A 21335-nucleotide genomic window follows, 5' to 3' on the forward strand; every position below is an offset into this window, starting at 1 on the left:
ACAGGGTGGGTGGAGCCCAGAGACAAGGTGTGTGGTAGAGACTAGGGGAGGGACCCACAGGGCACAAGAAATACACAGGCTTGGAGCGACAGGTGCATCAGGCCTGGACAGGATGCGAATGACAGGGTGCTCCTACCTAGGCATAGGACAGGAGGCAGGGCCACCGCCACCAGAGAGAGCGCAGAGAAGCATGGAGAGACTGAGGCAGGGCAGGGTGAAGAAAGGATGGGACTGACAGTGTAGGGGTGATTGACAGAGTAGGGGTGATTGACTGAGAACAAGGAAGTGGGCATGGCCTGAAGAGGGCGTGGTGTCTGCGCTGGGGCGTGGCCTTGACTGACATGGTGATTAGGGAACTTGGGACGTCATTGTGACTCAACAGCCGACCTGGGGGCAGGGCCATGACATTATCACAGGAGAACCCACCCCCTACCCCTTATCTGTCTCCCAAGGCATCAATCACAACAGGCTGTCCAGTCCTGCCCTCCATTCAGTGACATCACTTGGGTCCATTCCTCTAGAAGGCGGGGTTCAGGTGAAGTTACTGCCCCAGCCCCGCTCACCACCGCATGCAAGCTCTGATGACTATGTAGATCCATGTGCTCCTCACCCGTAGCATAGAATAGCAGGCCTTGTGGTAGGCCTTGGGGCCAGGACCATGTGAGGGGGCGGGGTCGGCGGGTGAGGAACAGACAGAGGGGAGGAATGGGCAGGGCCAGCGGTGACTGGCAGGCAGGAGGGGCCGGGTTCTCTGGGCAGATAGGTGGACACAGGCTGGAGAGCTTTAAGTAATGGTCTTCACTTTTGGCCCCGCCCACACGGTCAAGGTCCCGACCTCAGGTCCCCGACACCCCTCCTACCCGGGCCACCGTGTCCACGTCGCCCAGCCCCTCCCTCGTCGCCCAGCCTGGCCCTCTCCTGCGTTAAGCATCGTGCAAGACTTCACGTTGGTGATGGTGTCATCCACATCATGGAGGCGCCCCGTGGGGGAAGTAGAAGGCGGAAACGCTGCAGGCTCGGGCGGGGCTGGTGGTGAGGTGGTTCCAGACTGATCCTGCGAGGGCGGAGTCACAGGGTCTTGGGGTCAGGGGAGAGAGGAAGGGGAGTGAGTCATGGAATTAAAGGAAAGGCAGAGGATGGCACTGTCACACCATGAGGCGGGGTAACAGGGCCATGTCACTGGATCATTTTGAGAGGTAAAGCATTAGAGGGTCAGGGGGTGAGGGGGTCAGAGGCAGACTCAGGTCACTCTTGAGTCTTACCCCAGGCCCAGCCTTCACCCTACAACACCTTAGGCCTTGCCTCAGGCTGTCGTTCTCACCCACAGCTCTGTGTCTCTGGATAAAAGACAGTGCAGGAGCAGATGCTCTTCCTTCAGCCACAGCGGCTTAAAAAGTATGATCACTTTTTAAATCTCAGTGTGCCTCTTTAGTCATAGAAGGTACAAGAGTCCTCAAAACTTATTTTGATCGTGTGAGATGTTATTTAGAAAATAAATTCTCACTCCTGATTCTCATTGTCAAATACAGAAGTGTCTCAGAGTCCCGGATGGAAGAACAGACCTTGGCTTACCTCAGCACGGCAGGGTTTATATACACCCGAAGAAAACTGAACAATCTTGTTAAATACTGAGGCCCAATATGAAAGCTATATTCACCAAATGTAGAACACCATCCCGTTATCAAAAGAGCACTTCTCACTAATAGATTGTGTCCTCCATTACACTAATCACGCGTGCTCCTGGATTTAATGTGATGCAGGAACTTCTGTCATCAAAGTCACAGATTTGTGGAATTATTCAGGTATCCTATCTCATGTCCTTGGACTTCAACTGGCTTCTTTTATGACTCAACAGGTACATGTTCTTCATACAGGGGTGTGAAGAGACAAACAGCTGGTTCATATTATACCCTTTTGTGAAGGGGTGTGGAATATAGTCCCACTCATAATAGAAGCTCATTTCACCTTAATAATAAGCATGTGTTAATAATGATGATAAGAATATTTCCTCAAAATTTAGTAGTTCATATATTACAGGAAGTTGTAATAGACTAGATACAGAGGTTGAGGATTAACTTATCCTGGTTAGTGCAAAATTCTTCAGTTGTTTCCACCAAACTACTAGCCAAAAATCAGTTTTCTAACACCCAACACAAAATGTGGCATTCATTTGTAGATTGCACACTTGACTGTTTTCTTCTTATAATAAGCGTAACACTGCCCTAAATATGTTCTTAACTACATCATGAATAGAAATTATAATACTCCTAACTCTCTGACTTTTGCGTGTTGTGATTGTTACCCCACTCACATAAGAGACTCCTTCCATGCAAGCTGTTTTTAATGACTGTCTTTTTATCAGAATCTTTGTCATTTCCACAATGAAGACAACAGGACACACCCTGGGAGACAGCCACACCCCTCATAGCTGGACACACTAGAAGGGCTGACCTTGTGAAGTCTGGAACATGCTATCACTGCTGGTCTAGCCCTCCCCTCCTGACCATGCCCCTTTGCTGACCACACCCCTCAACACAGGAAACTCCCTCAGTGGTAACAGCAAGCTGTGTGGGGCAGGCTTATCACAGGCCACATCCCTGTCCTGACTCAGCCTGAGAGACACATTCCCACAGTGTGGGCCATACCCCTCTGCTGGCACTGCCTCTGTAAACTGTTCACTTTTTTATTCAATATATTCTTTATTTACATTTCAAATGATTTCCACTTTCCTGGATTCCCCCCTTCCCAAAAGTCTCATAAGTCCTCTTCCCTTCCCTGTTCCCCAATCCATCCCTTCTCACTTCCCTGTCCTGGTATTCCCCTACACTGTTGCACTGAGCCTTTCCAGGACCAGGGGCCCCTCCTTCCTTCTTCTTGGGCATTAGTTGATATGTGAATTGTGTCTTGGGTTTTGCAAGCTTCTAGGCTAATATCTGTGAGTGCATGCCATGAGTGTTCTTTTGAGACTTTGTTACCTCACTTAGGATGTTCTCCAGTTCCATCCATTTGTCTAAGAATTTCATGAATTCATTGTATTTAATGGCTGAATAGAAAGCAAATCTTCTGCATGTTGACCTCCAGTTGAACCAGCACCATTTGTTGAAAAGGCTATCTTTTTTTCCACTGGGTGGTTGTAGCTCCTTTGTCAAAGGTCAAGTTACCATACCTGTGTAGGTTCATTCCTGGGTCTTCAGTTCTGTTCTATTGATCTACCTGCCTGTCACTGTACCAATACCATGCAGATTTTAACACTATTGCTCTGTAGTACTGCTTGAGGTTGGAGATACTGATTCCCCCAGAAGTTCTTTTACTGTTGAGGATAGTTTTAGCTATCCTGGGTTTTTTGTTGTTCCAGATGAATTTGAAAATTGGTCTTTTTAATGTTGTGAAGGGTGTCATTTTGCTAAATTCTTTCTCAGCCTCTATATCCTTTGTGTATAGGAAGGCTAATGATTTGCTTGAGTTGATTTTATATACAGCCACTTTGCTGAAGCTGTTTATCAGCTGCAGGAGTTTTCTGGTGGAGTTTTTTGGGTGTCTTAAGTATACTAAAATATCATCTGCAAATAGAGATAATTTGACTCCTACCTTTCCAATTTGTATCCCTTTGACCTCCTTATGTTGTCTAATTGTTCTAGATATATTGAATAAATATGGAGAGAGAGAGCAGCCTTGTATAGTCCCTGATTTTAGTGGGACTGCTTCACGTTTCTGTCAATTTAGATTGATGTTGGCTACAGGTTTGCTGTATATTGCTTTTATTATGTTTAGGTATGGGCCTTGAATTCCGGTTCTTTCCAAGACCTTTAACCTAAAAGCATGCTGAAATTTTTTAAAATGCTTTTTCAGCATCTAATGAAATGTCCATGTGGTTTTTTTCTTTGAGTTTCTTTATGTACTGGATTACATCAATTGATTTCCTCATATTGAACCATCCCTACATCCCTGGGATGAAGACTCCTTGATCATAGTGAATGACCATTTTGATGTGATCTTGGATTCAGTTGGCAAGAGTTTTATTGACTATTTTTGTATCGATATTCATAAGGGAAATTGGTCTAAAGTTCTCCTTTTTGTTGTATCTTTGTGTGGTTTTGGTATCAGCAAAATTGTGGTTTCATAGAACGAGTTTGGTAGTGCTCCTTCTGTTTCTATTTTGTGGGATAGTTTGAAGAACATTGGTATTAGGTCTCTTTTGAAGGTCTGATAAAATTCTGTATTAAAAAAATCTGGTCCTGTGCTTTTTTTTTTTTTTTTGGTTGGGAGTGTGTCAATGACCAGTTCTATTTATTTAGGGGATATGGGACCATTTAGATGGTCTATCTGATTCTGATTAAAGTTTGGTAGTCGGTGTCTGTTTAGTAAATTGTCCATTTCCTCCATATTTTCCAGTTGTGTTGACTATAGGCTTTTGTAGTAGGATCTGATAATGTATGAATTTCCTCAGTTTCTCTTGAAATTTCTCCTTTTTGTTTCTAATTTTTTTTTTTATTTCATACTGTCTCTGTGCCCTCTGGTTAGTCTGGCTAAAGGTTTATCTATCTTGTTGATATGCTCAAAGAACCAGTTCCTGGTTTTCTTGATTTGTTGTATAGTTCTTTTTGTTTCAACTTGGTTGATTTCAGCACTGAGTTTGATGATTTCCTGCATTCTTCTCCTCTTGGGAGTATTAGGTTCTTTCTGTTCAAAAGCTTTCAGGTGTGCTGTCAAGCTGCTAGTGTATGCTCTCCTGCTTTTTTTTTTGTTTGTTTGTTTTTGTTTTTGTTTTGTTTTTGGAGGCACTCAGAGCTATCAGTTTATCTCTTAGCATTGCTTTCATTGTGTCCCATAAATTTGGGTTGTGCCTCCATTTTCATTAAATAATAAAAAGATTTTGATTTCTTTCCTTATTTCTTCATTGACCAAGGTATCTTAGAGTAGACCATTGTTCAGCTTCCATGCATATGTGGGCATTTTGTTGTTTTTGTTGCTATTGAAGACCACTCTTATTCCATAGTGATCTGATAAGAGGCATGGAATTAGTTTGATCTTCTTATATCTCTTGAGGTCTGATTTGTGACCAATTATATGGTCAGCTTTGGAGAAGGTGCCATGAGGTGCTGAGCAGAAGGTATATTCTTTTGATTTAGGATAAATTTTTCTGTAGATATCTATTTAATTCATTTGGTCCAAAACTTCTGTTAGTTTCACTGTGTCTCTGTTTTCTATTAGTTTGTTTTTCTCTGATCTGTCCATTGAAGAGAGTGGGGTGTTTAAGTCACCCAAAATGATTGTGTGGGGTGTGATGTGCAATTTAAGCTTTAGTAAGGTTTCTTTATGAATGTGGATGCCCTTGTGTTTGGGGCATAGATGTTCAAAACTGAGCATTCTTCCTGGTAGGTTTTTCCTTTGATGAGTATAAAAAGTCCTTCTTGTGTGTTTTTTTGATGACTTTTGTTTGAAAATCTATTTTATTGGATATTAGAATGGCTACTCCAGCTTGTTTCCTGGGACCATTTGCTTAGAAAACTGTTTTCCAACCTTTTACTCTGAGGTACTGTTTGTCTTTGTCACTGAGATGTGTTTCCTGTATGCAGCAAAATGTTGGATCTTGTTTATGAATCCAGTCTGTTAGTCTATGTCTTTTTATTGGGGAATTGAATCCACTGATGTTAAATATTAAGGAATAGTGAGTGATACTTCCTGCTAATTTGGATGTAATTTTTATGTTTGTGTGGTTATCTTCTTTTGGGTTTGTTGAAAGAAAATTACTTTCTTGCTTTTCTTGTGTGTAGTTTCCCTTCTTTTGTTGGTGTTTTCCATTCATTATCTTTTGAAAGGCTAGATTTGTGGGAAGATACTGTGTAAATTTGCTTTTGTAATGAAATACCTTAGTTTCTCTATCTATGGTAATTGAGATATTTGCTGGATATAACAGTCTGGGTTGGCATTTGTATTCCCTTAGGGTCTGCATGACATCTGCCCAGGCTCTTCTTGCTTTCATAGACTCTGGTGAAAAATCCAGTGTAATTCTGATAGGTCTACCTTTATATGTTACTTGACCATTTTCCCTTACTGCTCTTAATATTCTTTCTTTGTTTAGATGTGACAGGAGGAATTTATTTTCTGGTGAAATCTATTTGGAGTTCTGTAGGCTTCTTGTATGTTCATGGGCATCTCTTTCTTTAGGTTAGGGAAGCTTTCTTATATAATATTGTTGAAGACATTTACTGGCTCTTTCAGTTGGAGATCTTTGCTGTCTTCTATACCAATAATCCTTAGGTTTGGTCTTCTCATTTTGTCCTGGATTTCCTGGATATTTTTGGTCAGGAGCTTTTTGCATTTTGCATTTTCTTTGACTGTTGTATCAATGCTTTTTATTGTATCTTCTGCATCTGAGAGTCTCTCTTCTATCTCTTGTATTCTGTTGTTGATGCTTGGATCCATGATTCCTGACTTCTTTCCTAGGTTTTCATGTTCCAAGTAGTCTCCCTTTGTGATTTCATTATTGTTTCTACCTCTTTCTTTAGATCCTGGATGGCTTTGTTTAATTCCTTCTCCTGTTTTGTTGTATTTTCTCTTCGTTCTTCAAGGACTTCTACCTGTTTACTTATGTTCTCCGGTATTTCTTTAAGTGAGTTATTTATATCTTTCTTGAAGTACTCCATGAAGCCCTCCATTAGCATCATGACCTGTGATTTTAAATCCAAATCTTGCTTTCCTGGAGTGTTGGGGTATCCAGAACTTGCTGTTGTGGGAGAATTGGGTTTGGATGGTGCATATTGTCTTGATTTCTGTTAGCAACGTTCCTATGTTTGCCTTTTGCCATCTTGTTATCTGGTGTTAATTGGTCTTGCTGTCACTGGCTGGTGCTTGCCCTTTCTGTATGCCTGCAGGCCTATCTCAGCAACCCTGGGTGACCTGCTTTCCTCTAGCACAAATTACTATGGTGCTTCCGAGTTCCTTTGTGTAGGTGGAGTCCTGGTGGGATGTGTCCCAAGTGATCCTCTATTCTGATGATCCCTGCCTACCAATCCATTACATAGTTACATAGTTACAAGAGCAAAGATGTTAGCCAAGACCCACTCTTCTGTAGTTGTGATTGGTTATGTAGTTCTGTGGCCCAGATCATCTCTGGATGCAGGCTGTGCTGGCTGTCTCCTCTGTGCTGGCTGCTGGGTATATAGCTGGCTTCCTGCGCCACTTGGAGATGGTGTGCTGTGGCTGGGAATGTTCCAATCGAAGGCAAAAATCAGAAGGTTCTTGCCAGAGGCCTCTAGACAGGATCCTCCAATCTGTATGGGCTGGTCTTACCTGTGTAGGCTGCCTCCTCTGCACTGGCTGCTTCTGAACTATTTATGTGATTGACCTCTTTCACTGTGTGCAGGAAGCTCCTGGAGGCCCTGCCCCCATCAGCAAGAACCCCTCAAAAGCCCTGCCCCACCAGCAGGAAGTCTCCAAGACCACACTCTATGCTTTCAAGAAGTCCCTGTGGCCCCGCCCACCTGCAGGAGATTGGTCCCCTGCAGCTCCTCCCAGGTGATCCTGACAGACTAGTTCAAGGAGTAATTGACTCTCTGGATTACCTGGGGTGTTGCAGAGTCACAGGGTCAGGGCAGGGGTTTAAGTTGGGTTGAGGGAGATGTCATGAGTGAAGTGTGAGTGGTGTGGTCAGCATGCTGGGGCATGACCAGAACAGTGCTCTACCTGCCCACTGTGTAGAACTGGGGTGTCTTCCAGTACAGCAAGCTTAAGCAGGCCTTGGGGAGTTGCAGGGTGGAAAGCCACACCCCATTTGTCACTCTAACCCCAGAGCCCCTCCCCGCAGCAGTGGATGCTCTGCAAACTCATGTCATTCTTACCCCCTATCTTTGATCCCTCCTTTCATTCACACTCTGCCACACAGCACCTGTGGTCACGCCCCCTTTGTCACTGTAACTCCCCCCCAGCCCCACCCTGCAGCATCTGTGACCCCGCCCCCTCCCAGCACTCTCACCACCTAGACCCACCTCCTTCTGTAACTCTCTCCAACTCTACCATTCAGCAGCTGTGGCCAAGCACTCTTCCTCACTATAACCCTTTTAACCCTGCCCCACAGGCTGTAGGTTGTATCATATGTACTGTGAGCTCTGGGGTTAGTGTGCACTTATTAGTGAGTACATACCATGTGTGTTCTTTCGTGTCTGGATTACCTCACTCAGGATGTATGTTCTTCCATCCACTTGCCTGCAAATTTCATGATTCATTATTTTTAATAGCTGAATAGTGTAAATGTACTGAATGTACAACATTTTCAGTATTCATTCCTCAGTGGAGGGACATCTGGATTCTTCCCAGCTTCTGGCTATTGTAAATAAGGCTTCTATGTGTCCTAGTTATATGTTGGGATATCTTTTTGGTATATCCCCCAAGAGTGGTATAACTGGGTCCTTAGTACTATGTCCAATATTTTGAGGAAATGCCAACCTGATTTCAAGAGTGGTTGCACCAGCTTCTAATTCTACCATCAGTAAAAGAATGTTCCTCTTTCTTCACATCTTTGTCAATATTTGCTGTCACATGCAGTTTATTTTAGCCATTCTGACTGGTGTGAGGTAGAATCTCATGGTCATTTTGATTTGAATTTTCAAGATGACTAAGGATGTTGATAATTTCCTTAAGTGTTTTTCAGCCATTCAAGATTCCTCACTTGAGAATTCACACATTGGCTCTTTCCTCCAATTTAAATAGGGTTATTGGGTTCTCTGTAGTCTGCCTTCTTGAATTCTTTGGATATTTTGGACAATAACCATCTATTGGATGAAAGTTTGATAAAAATCTTTTCCCATCTATTGGCTACCATTTTGTACTACTGGAAGTGTCCCTTGCTTTACAGAAGCTTTTCAATTTTATGAGGTCCCATTTGTCATTTATTGCTCTTAAAGCATTAGCCAGTGGTGTTCTGTTAAGGAAGATTTCCCTGTGCCCAAGTATTCGAGGCTCTTCCTAATTTTCTCCTCTATTAGATTCACTGTATCTGGTTTTATGTGGAGGTTTTTGATCCACTTGGTCTTGAGCTTTGTACTGGGAGATAAGAATGGATCAATTTGCATTTTTCTACATGCTGACTGCTAGTTGAACCAATACCATTTGTTTAAAATGCTGTTTTTTCCCATGGATTGTTTTAGCTCTTTTCTCACAGATCAAGTGACCATGGTGTGTGGGTTCATTTATGGGTCTTCAACTCCATTGATCTGCCTGCAGGTCTTTGTACCTGTAACATTCAGTTTTATCACCATTATTCTGTAGTACAGATGGAAATGACCACTAAATATCAGAATAAACAATGTATCATCTTATATTCCTTTGCTTCTGCTGCTTGAGGCATCTGGGGATATTAATAAGGGTTACTTGTATCAATCAAGGAAATCAGAAGAAAAAAATAAATCTTCAATTAATCATGGTATTTTACAATAACCCCTTAGGAAAAAAGAACCCAGTTAATGAAAAAAATGTCAGTGGAAAAGTGAAGAAAAATAAGTTGCATTAGTACAGGATATCTAGATAAACATATCTCAAATCATAGAGAGAATGAATCTATGTATATAGGAAGGGAATGTAGTAGAATGTCTCACAGACAATGAGCCCAATAAAGGATATTGACCAAGGGAAAAATCAAGGACTGGTTGATTTCACATTGCAGTTTGTTACAGCTGATCTTCAGTATATTCCAGAATTTTGAAGAGATAAGTACATACCTATGCCAGTTTTAAAAAAACAAACAAATCATCTTTGTTTTTTTTTTTTAAAAAAAAAAAGTATGGCAAGTACAAAAAATCAAAAGGTCTGTCCAGTTCAATGTCCTTTATATATGTAGAATGGCAAAAGTTTCTATAGCTTAAGTTAAAGGTGGATCTAAACATCTCAAAAGATCATGATTAAGAAAGGGTTTCTTATTTTAAAAGGTATAATTAAGAAATATTCCCAACAGTAAGCAGGATTAGAATTAGGGTTGGGCAATTACAGGGTAATAGTTAGGATTAGAATAAGGGTTATTAGGGCTAGGGTGAATGGGACATTAAGGGGTTAACATAAGTTTAGAGCTTTAGCTTAGGTCCCAGGGTTATGGTCTGGGTTCAGCTTAAATTAGCCACAATTATTTTTCATGGCCCCACTGAATTAACAGTATCCCTATTACACAAAGAGGAAATATCAGGATTAGGGTAAGGCTCAGGATTAGTGCAAAGGATTTGTTGTGCTATGCTAACTCAGGTTCTATCACTTCTCTCATCTGCCTTCCTTTTCCTCCTGTTAATAATACCAACATCTATTTTCCTGCCCCAAGGAAAGTGGAAATTAGGTTATTCAAGAATATGGGATTTTGTAATGGGAAATGTCTTTACTATCATGTGTCCCAGGTCACAAAGAACAGTAAACCACTATTGCTTTGATTATTCTAAATTTCACTCGGGGATCCTGATGAGATGGAAGCAACCATGGGACTTAGTGCACTTATTTGACAATGATATCATTAATGTAGCATGGACCATGTGTCTTCACAAAGATTTATTTAATATAACCACATGGTACAAGACAAAATGATGGCTAACATGATTCTCGATGGTGCAACTGAGTCAACAGTATTCCTGTTACACAAAGAAGTATCAGGCCTACAACCTATTCATTTAATAACTGAATGTTTTGTTTTATTTGTTTTGTTCTTTTTCTTATAGATTTTACCTTGCATATTTAATAGCTTCTCAAAAGAATCTAAAGTTTTTCCAGCCATATAATTCTAAAACTAGCATTCTAGAAACAAAACAACGATTTTGATATTCACAGAACCCAACAGACAATCAAAGGATAACTTGCCAAGAGCCAGACAGACTGCTACCAGCAAAGAACATTTATGCTGCCTATGCTGGGCCTCACAGTCATTATTGCAGCTAATTTTCCTTTGAGATAAAATGCCTGTCAGTACTCTTCTGCTCTAGACATCTCTAGTTTTCATTCTGCCTATATTAAAAATATGTGTACTGAAGATCTCTATGAGAAATTTGCATTTGACAACAAAAATTATGTACATAGATCCCAACAAGGGATAAACAAAAATTCATGGCTCATTAAAATTCACCTTTTTATTACTTACGTATAAACTCTGTACACATGGAATCATGGTTTGATATTCAGGTCATGTACTTAACAGCAAATGGATTACAAGTAAATTAAATGTGTTCATTGGCTCTAGTTCATTTTGTTCTTTATTAAATTAAACTTAAAAAATGATATGAAAAGACAAAAATATATTTATTCAATATATTCACACAGGTGAAATAAATATAGCATGATAATATGGGTCAGATTCTTTCTTTGGAATAGGTAACGTGAGGATATATATTTAAGTATTAAGGTCTATTTTTAAAGACATGATTAATGTAATCATTCAATTATGATCAAAATGATATCTTATTGAACCATATCCCAATACTAGTCCTCAATATGGTCTCTATTCATTAAGGTTGTGAATTACTTTTAAAAAGTTTACTACTCCTAGACCAGGAGATGTTATTTATAATGGAAATGTTCCTCACTCATAAAAGAACAACATATCTGCATTTTTGATTATGATACACACACACACACACACACACAAACAAACAAACACATTTGAACTTTTATACAGATGTAAGCATATTTGTAATTTAAAACTATTTATGATGAGTAAAACCTTTATAAACAAATAAATATACAAAGATTGAAAGATCTAGCTCAGGTCTTCTCTCTTCTAAATTAAATGACAAACATTTTCATACCTTCAACTCTGTTAGATTAAAATAATCACAGTAGGGCTTTCTTTTTTTTAAATTTTCTATATTCTTTGTTTAAATTCAAAATGCTTTCCCATTTCCAGCTTCTCCCCTACCCATAATTCCCATAAGCCCTCTTCCCTCCGCCCATTCCCCAATCACCCTTTCCGTGTCTCTGTCCTGGTACTCGCCTACAATGCTGGATCAAGCCTTTCCAGGACCAGGGACCTTTCCTTCCTTCCTTCTTGGGAATCATTTCATATGTTAATTGTGTCTTAGGTATTCAGAGCTTCTGGCTAATTAATATCCACTTATCAGTGACTGCATTCCATGTGTATTTTTTGGTGATTGTGTTACCTCACTTAGGATGATATTTTCCAGTTCCAACCACTTGCCTAAATATTTCATGAATTCATTGTTTTTAATTGCTGAGTAGTAAGGCTTTTTAAATGTTACTAAAACTCTACAAAAAAAAGAGAACATGGCTGGCCAGTATATGTACAGTTTGAAAGGGGTATAACTATTTAGGTAATGTGAATTTGTCTCCAGACAGAATGTGTAAAGTCGTTTTAATGTGCTGATTGTAGGATATCTACAGTATCATATGGAACATGTGACAATTTTCTGTAAGAAAAGACCAATAATTTATTGTTATCCTAGTGTAAACTATTATAATTTTGAAATGAGGTGCCATGGAGAACTTAGAGAGAGGTGTGATACATTGCTTATTCCCCACCTCTGAGTAAATATTTTCATAATATCTCATGGTATTAACAAATACAAAATGTTAGAATGATCTAAAATTGGAAAGAGTTTTTAAAGATTTATTTATTTACTATATATAAGTATGCTGTAGCTGTCTTCAGATACTCCAGAAAAGGTTATTATGATAGCTGTGAGCCACCATGTAGTTGAGGGACTTGAACTCAAGACCTCTGTAAGAGCACTCAGTGCTCTTAACTGCTGAGAAATCTCTTCAGACTCTGGAAATGATTTTAATAAAGAAGGTTTTACATTGCTTTTGGCTTTCTTTTTTAATAATTATGGAATACCCAGCATCAAAGCATCACCTGGACACAAGCTTAAGGCAATGTGGGCATTTGGATATGTAACTGAGCTGAGATGGTTGTAAGCTTCAAACTGCTCTAAAAGCATTCTGTACTTGTCTAGTATATCAGCCATAGTACAACAGAATAACAAACTAATAGAATGAATTTCTCTGTATATCAAGGGTATTGTTTAGAATGACTTAGAGGCTGTAGTTGTACAGATAATTCAACATAAGTAGCTCTGAAGGCAAAATCCACAGATCCAGCGGTTGCTCAGTCCACAATGCAGGTTGTCTCAGCTTATCTCTAGAACAAGCTGGAATTCTAAAGAGACTGTCTCTAATTCCAGTGAAGGAATGGGCTTGCTATCAAGGTGATAGCAAGCAGCTAAAGGGAAAAATACAGAAAAAGTGATGAAATATTGATTCAAAAGAGAAAACCTAAAAGCTAAAGTAAACTTTAATTCCCACAAAAAAATTTATTTTAATATATTATTATTGATTCTACTTGTTTTCCTAATACTTTATATACATATAAAAACATTAAGCATTTCTTGGCATCCACAATAGTGGTTTGGTGACTGTATTTGGTATAGATCCATGTATGGGGCAGTCTCTGGATGTACTTTCCTTCAGTCTCTGCCCCACACTTTGTCTCTGTATCTCCTCCCATGGGTATTTTGTTCTTCATTTTAAGAAGGACAAAATTATCCACACTTTGGTCTTCTTTCTTCTTGAGCTTCATGTGGTCTGTGAATTTTATCTTGGGCATTCCATGCTTCTGGGCTAATATCCACTTATCATTGAGTGCATACTATATGTTTTTTTTACTAGGTTACCTCACTGAGGATGGTATTTTCTAGTTCCATCCATTTTCCTAAGAATTTGATGAATTCATTGTTTTAATAGCTGAGTAGTACTCTATTGTGTAATTGTACCATATTTTCTGTATCCATTCCACTGTTGGGGAACATCTGGGTTCTTTCCAGCTTCCAGCTATTATAAATAAGGCTGCTATGAACATAGTGGAGCATGTGTCCTTATCTAATAAGGACACATATTGGAGAATCTTCTGGGTATATGCCCATGAGTAGTATAGCTGGGTCCTCAGGTAGTAGGATAGTTTATCACAGAACCAGCCATCATAAATATGGAAAACATTTAGGTTCAATTGTGCAAATTAAATTAAATTAAATTAAATTACAGTGCAAAACACTAAACTTGGTCTTGTCGTTAAAACTCATAATAGGGCATATCATCGACCAAACCAATTTGTTGCCTACATATGCTGTTTCTTTCAGTACAAATCCACTGAAAGAGGTTCATTAGTATACATTCTTCAGTGAACTCTCCGATACAGTCAGTGTTTCTTCTAGAAGGCAACCAAGAATAGATGGGAAGAAAGATTTTATAAGAAATGTTTACACATTAGAGCACAGTGTTGCTTCACAGTCACTATTTGCTTCTAAGATACTAAGATGTTTCTAAACAAAACTTGTTAATGGTCACTACTCCAAAGTGTAAAATGAGCAAAAGCAATGTAGTAAAAGAAAGATAATATAGAATGGATGTATAAGTACAAGTTATTAAATTGAAAAAAAACCTGAGGATCAGGAACATCTTGATTTGAAATTCAAAGAATGATTGCTTACTCATTAGTATTGATTGTTTTTAAGGTAGAGTCCCAAGAACTAAACCACCAACCAATGAGTACACAAGACAGGACCCATGCCTCCAGCTGGATATGTTGCAGAGGACTGTCTTATCTTGGAATGGAAGAAGGGCTCCTTGGTCCTGTGGAGGATAGATGGCCCAGGGTAGGGGAATGAAAGGGTGCTGAGCAGGAGTTGGTGAGTGGCTAGGGGAGCACCATCATAGAGGCAAGGGAGGAAGAAGTGCTGGGGAGGTTGTGGAGGAGAAACTTGGCAAGCAGATAAAATTTAAAATGTAAATAAATAAAAAGAACCAATAAAGAGAAAGAAAAGAAAGAAAGCACACAGCATGGCATTTTCTCTGGATATTGTTGAACCTATAGAATTCAATATTTCATAGTGTAAATTAACAGTGGATCCTTGAAGAAGTGTATAATTGTGGATAGAACATGATTAAATATATTTCTGATTTGGTCTGTTTATTGATTCTAAAGACAATAGAAGTGCAGGCCTTGTTTAGATAATCTGTTTAAGTCACTACTGTGACGTTGTCCATACTGTACTTGGTCTGCGGATCTCAGTGACCATAAGCATGAGACTGGCTCTTCCAGACTTGGACTTTGTAATACAATATCCCATGTGTCCCCAGTAGCTCTGATTGTACTATTACTGAATCTCTCACTGTGAATCATCTGATACATTCCACTGACACCATTTCTATATGTGTTCACATAAGTCACATTATTGAAACTTTCCAAGAATCATATTTGAACAAAAGGCTTCCTTCCAGGCATTCACGAAAATGAGTGATATCATTGAACCTGAGACTGAATTATCCTTTTTACCTACTTATGTTTATTATATAGGCTATGGACATCAGTTGCAGAGCCCCAGGGAAGAGAGTATTTAAGAAGTCTCCATGGCTCAGGAGCAATCTGGATAAAAAATGAATCATGAATATGCAACAAACTTCTCTTTTGCCAAGAGAAATAAAAGCAGGTAGAAATTTGATGTGTTAATATGCATGGAACTTAACAATACATACTGTGCAGGTTTAGGGCAGTACAAATATGTTCATCTTGATGGTAGTCTTTTTCTTCTTTAACATTCCACTTCTCATGGCAAATTACATTGATCCCAGGTGCTTTTGCATAATAAATCTGAATGAAGTCAAGGATAAATATTTGGGTTTAACTTGTTCCTTCATCCTTGGGGTGGTCCAGACACCTATGGAGAAAGTTTATTTCACCCAGCCTCTGGATGTCCTATAAGGGCATTTGTATTTTCCATGTAAATTACATTTAGAATATTTCTTGTATGGTATAAGGATGAGGATTAGGCAAATTTTTGAGTTTTGTGTCCTACTGCTAAGACAGAACACCAAGAAACACCATTAATTCTTTTACAGATTCAATCATATTTTCACCTTTTACTTAATCCAGGGAAGGTTTGTTTTTCTTTTAATCTGACAGCCTTTGACTTAAAGGCTAGAAGGTTAGGAATAAAAGAATATCTACATGCATACTTTACATAAAGCCCTCCTAACAGTTTATGTTGCACTCAAGACAATGATGACTTATTGAAATTGTACCATAATATTTCATTGTGTTTTACCTGAAGTGCTCGTAAAATAAAGGGTCATAAACCTTGCTGAAACTCTTTCCATCATGTGTTGCTCCCAGAGCATATGCTGGTTTCTGTAATATTCATGGCACACATAGTTTTCAATATACAAACTCACTCTCTCAAATAAATTGCCTTTAAAAGCTTAATCAAGTTTAGAACACACAGAAATTCATACTTCATCTGAATGCCTACATGGTTATCTTTGTATGTATATGAGCAAGGAATATTTAGGTCATTAGTGGGCAAGTGTTTAAAAAGATTAAATCCGAAAGCACTGTAGCTTTGTGCTTCATACTGGTCATGTAATATCACTGGCTTCCATGTTTTATAAACTTCAGTTTAGCATTCACTGTTAAGAGTAAAATATATTTGGAACATAAAGATCCAATGATATATTTACATTCTTTGAAAAGTAAGACTATCAATAACAGTGGTGATTGATTATGTCCCTTGTCCCTGCTATGGTGACAGTCGTCTTGTGGGAAAGTTGGAACATTTAAGAACAGTGATACAGGAATTGTGTATTAGATTTTTGTCATTATTTAAGAAATATATCTTCTGTTTTCATGCCTAAGATGGTTGGTATCTGATCCTTTTTTTCTATTTATCTGTTGTGGGACTTTTTTCAGTAATTTTGTTGAATATAGGTACACATGTTACCAATGTGATATCAATACACATTTTCTGGATTGCTGAGAGCTGTTTTAAAACACAGTCATTTAGACTATTAGGTTACACAGACAACTTAAATAACTGGTGCTTCATAAAGTTTAGTTGTAGGACCAGGTTTGAGCATTGCACAAGGTCAGTTTTCAAAGCTATGTATTGGCAAATTTTGTGATTGAGATATATTTGTTTGTGGTAATAAATAATATTCTAAAATTGCATACTTTATACAGAATGAATACACAGAGGTACAATTTTTGGTGAAATCAGATTGTATTTACTTCAAATTTAATCAATAAATATATTGTTGCCAGTTTAGTTTTCATTGATCAGATTATATGAAATGACAAGAATAAGGCAGGAAATATTATTCTTTACATAGTCATAAATACATTATGATATTATTCCATTCCCACTGTCTTGCAGCCCACCTGTATTACAAAAAATTAGCATATTCTATTCAAATTAATGAATATCTCTTCTGTTTTATAGACATACTATTGGCACATACAAATATCACTCTAGCTTTCTTATTTTCCTAATTTTCAGTATGATGCTGTTGTTGTTTCAATGTTATCAAACATTGAAACAATGAAAGGTTATCAGAGATGATTCCTCGAAATTAAGTTATTATGATGAGACTTGCCCAGAGTGAATATATCACATTCATTTGTAATTAGACTGTAGTTGAATGATATTTGGGTTGTCTGGAAAGCCCTTAGCCTATACACTAAATACCTGACATTAGCAGTTCATATTAGTGTGTATGAAGTGAAGACAGACTACAGCAAAGTATCTTATAAAACAATTGGATGTATTGCCCTCTCAATACTTAAATAATCTGTGCTAAAATACATACAAAGACATGCATAGACATGTATCATTTACCAAATGCATGTTTGATATCTGAATTTATTTAAAAATAAATCTTTAGAAAATATTTTTTAGCAAAAGATTTAAAGAATAAATTAAAAAGATGAGGATAACTCTATAGCCCATTTTTAATAGGGTTATTTGGTTTTCTGAGGTCTAACTTCTTGAGTTCTTTGTATATATTGGATATTAGCAATCTATCTGATATAGCATTGGTGACAATCTTTTCCCAATTTGTTGGTTGTTGATTTGTCCTTTTGATGGTGTCCTTTGCTTTACAGAAACTTTGTAATTTTATGAGGTCCCATTTGTCAATTCTTGATCTTAGAGCATACGCTATTGGTCTTCTCTTCAGGAACTTTCCTCCTGTACCGATGTCCTCAAGGGTCTTCCCCAGTTTCTTTTCTATTAGCTTCAGACACCTGAAGAACTTCGGATGGTGGAGAAACATCTTAAAAAATGCTCAACTTCATTAGTCATCAGGGAAATGCAAATCAAAACAACGCTGAGATTTCACCTTACACCAGTCAGAATGGCTAAGATAAAAACTCAGAAGACAGCAGGTGTTGGCGAGGATGTGGAGAAAAAGGAACACTCCTCCACTGCTGGTGGGGTTGCAAATTGGTACAACCACTCTGGAAATCAGTCTGGCGGTTCCTCAGAAAACTGGGCACGTCACTTCTGAAAGATCCTGCTATACCACTCCTGGGCATATACCCAGAGGATTCCCCAGAATGTAATAAGGATACATGTTCCACTATGTTCATAACAGCCCTATTTATAATAGCCAGAAGCTGGAAAGAACCCAGGTATCCCTCAACAGAAAAAATGGATGCAAAAAATGTGGTATATATACACAATGGAGTGCTATTCAGCCATTAGAAACAATAAATTTGTGAAATTCTTAGGCAAATGGATGTAACTGGAGAACATCAAACTAAGTGAGGTAACCAGTCTCAAAAGAGCAATCATGGTATGCACTCACTAATAAATGGATATTATCCTGGAAAACTGGAATATCCAAAACATAATCCACACATCAAATGAGGTACAAGAAGAACAGAGGAGTGACCCCTGGTTCTGGAAAGACTCAGTGTAGCAGTATACAGCAAATCCAGAACATGGAAGTGGGAAGGGGTGGGTGGGAGAATAGGGGGAGGGAAGGGGGCGTATGTGACTTTCAGGGAGTGGGGAGCCAGAAAAGGGGGAATCATTTGAAATGTAAATAAAAAATAGATCGAATAAAAAAAGATGAGGATAATATGAGGGGACATAATAAGAACACTGGCCACTAATTATAACTGATTGTAAGTACAGGAACAAAATGTTGCTGCAGAAAGACTATTCTGCACTGATAAATCATGTTTTCACATCCTTAACCAATTTAGTTGATTTCCCAAGAAAATATCATAAACTCAATGGCTCTCATGACACATGTATTTTTATCTTGATAAGTAATATCAAAATAAAGACATGATCAGAATTATTGTTTGGTCAAAATCTGTGGTTTTCTCTTTACCTTCTGATCAAGCACTCAAAAAAGGAGATGGAGATGTTCTCTATGGATGACATCAATACTATATCTTATTTATGGGAGCCACACTGTCACGAACTTTTAAAGTATCTGCTATTTCCAGGTTCTGTCATTCCATTCTCACAACAAAAGCTATTTGTTTTCATCTTTAGAAGTCAGATGCAGAAACTTCTCATACAGAGGCTATGGAGAATTTAATCTGGCATGGTGGAAGAAAGAATCTTGCCGACTTGACTAACTGGCAGACAGAGTATTTATTTACACAAATCTCAGTAATCTCAGATATTTATGTTGTTCCAAAATATAGAACATATTATTTCTGTGTCCAGATATGTATTATTACCATCTTGGTCATAAGTATAGATTATCATTATTAAACTGTGAAATAACATTATTTACAATCATGGTGGTGTTACAGCTTTAGTTATCAGTGATAAACTCTGATGGAACAGAAATGTATTTTACAAACATTTACTCTATAATCCAACTTTTAAGTATCTGGAGTATTTTCTGCAAAGGCATGTCAGACCACTCTTATCCTGGCTGCTCGTGATATTTCAGTGGCACTAGGCAGAATAAAAACCTCCAATCAAGTCCATGGAATTAGCCATTTTACTACCAGTTAGTGTGTGACCAATCAGTAAGGGTCAGAGTGCTAATTAGGTTAGACCCTCTGGCAAAAATTTCAAAAAATACTGCTTTAATAAATATAAGTAATTTTCTTTACTTATATAATGGCTATGTCATATCTTTGTAGAACTTATTGCTAGGTCTTGTCTTGTTTCCTTTTTGTTTTCTTGTCATATGTTACAAGAGTATAACTTCTTTCTTTTTTCTATTTTTCCTTTCTTTTTTTTTCATTTTCTATATTCTTTGTTTATATTTCAAATGATTTTCCATTTCCTGGTTCCTCCCTCCCCATAAGTCCCATAAGCCCTCTACCCTCTGCCCATTCCACAACCAACCCCGCTCTCACTCCTCTGTCCTGGTAATCCCCTACAATGCTGCATCAAGCCTTTCCATGGCCCTCTCCTTCCATCTTCTTGGGAATGATTTAATATGTGAGTTGTGTCTTGGGTATTCAGAGCTTCTGGGCTAATATCCACTTATCAATAACTGCATTCCATGTGTGTTCTTTTGTGAATGAGTTACCTCACTTAGGATGTTATTTTCCAGTTCCAACTACTGGCTTAAGAATTTCATGAATTCATTGTTTTTAATTGCTGAGTAATATTCCATTATGTAAATATGCCACATTTTCTGTATCCATTCTTCATTGAGGGGCATCTGGGTTCTTTCCAGCTTCTGGCTATTATAAATAAGGCTGCTATGAACATAGTGGAGCATGTGTCCTAATTGCATAAATCCTCTGGGTTTATGCCCAAGAGTGATATAGGAGGGTCCTCTGGAAGTGTCATGCCCAGTTTTCTGAGGAACCACAAGATTAATTTCCAGAGTGGTTGTACCAGCTTGCAATCTCACCAGCAGTGAAGGAGTGTTCCTCTTTCTCTGCATCCTTGTCAACACCTGCTGTCTCCTGAATTTTTAGTCTTAGCCATTTTGACTGGTGTGAGGTGAAATAACAGGGTTGTTTTGATTTGCATTGCCCTAATGACTAATGATGTTGAACATTTCTTAAGGTGCTTCTCAGCCATTCGAAGTTCTTCATGTGAAAATTCTTTGTTTAGCTCTGTACCACATTATTTAATAGGGTTATTTGGCTCTCTGGAGTATAACTTCTTAAGTTCTTTGTTTATATTGGATATTAGCCCTCTGTTGGATGTAAGGTTGGTGAAGATTTTTTCCGAATTTGTTGGTTGCCGTTTTGTCCTTTTAACAGAGTCCTTTTCCTTATAGAAACTTTGTAATTTTATGAGGTCCCATTTGTCAATTCTTGTTCTTAGAGCATAAGCTATTGGTGTTTGTTCAGAAAACTTTCCCCTGTGCACATGTGCTCAATGCCCTTCCATAGTTTCTTTTCTATTCATCTCAGTGTGTCTGGTTTTATGTGGAGGTCTCTGATCCATTTGGAGTTGAGCTTAATATAAGGATATAAGAATGGATTGATTTTCACTCTTCTGCATGTGGACCTCCAGTTGAACCAGCACCATTTATAGAAAAGGTTATCTTTTTTCCACTGGATGGTTTTAGCAAATTTGTCGAAGATTAAG

The 21335-nt window shown here is 38.4% G+C and overlaps 1 pseudogene; it reads left to right on the top strand.

Moving 5' to 3' along the window:
• The first annotated feature begins 791 nt into the window (after nt 1-791).
• LOC127690856 (vomeronasal type-2 receptor 116-like) overlaps nt 792-21335 on the top strand; it is a 42090-nt pseudogene continuing 21546 nt past the window's right edge.

Source organism: Apodemus sylvaticus, chromosome 8 (assembly GCF_947179515.1).
Source record: "Apodemus sylvaticus chromosome 8, mApoSyl1.1, whole genome shotgun sequence".
Classification (NCBI taxonomy): Eukaryota; Metazoa; Chordata; class Mammalia; order Rodentia; family Muridae; genus Apodemus; species Apodemus sylvaticus.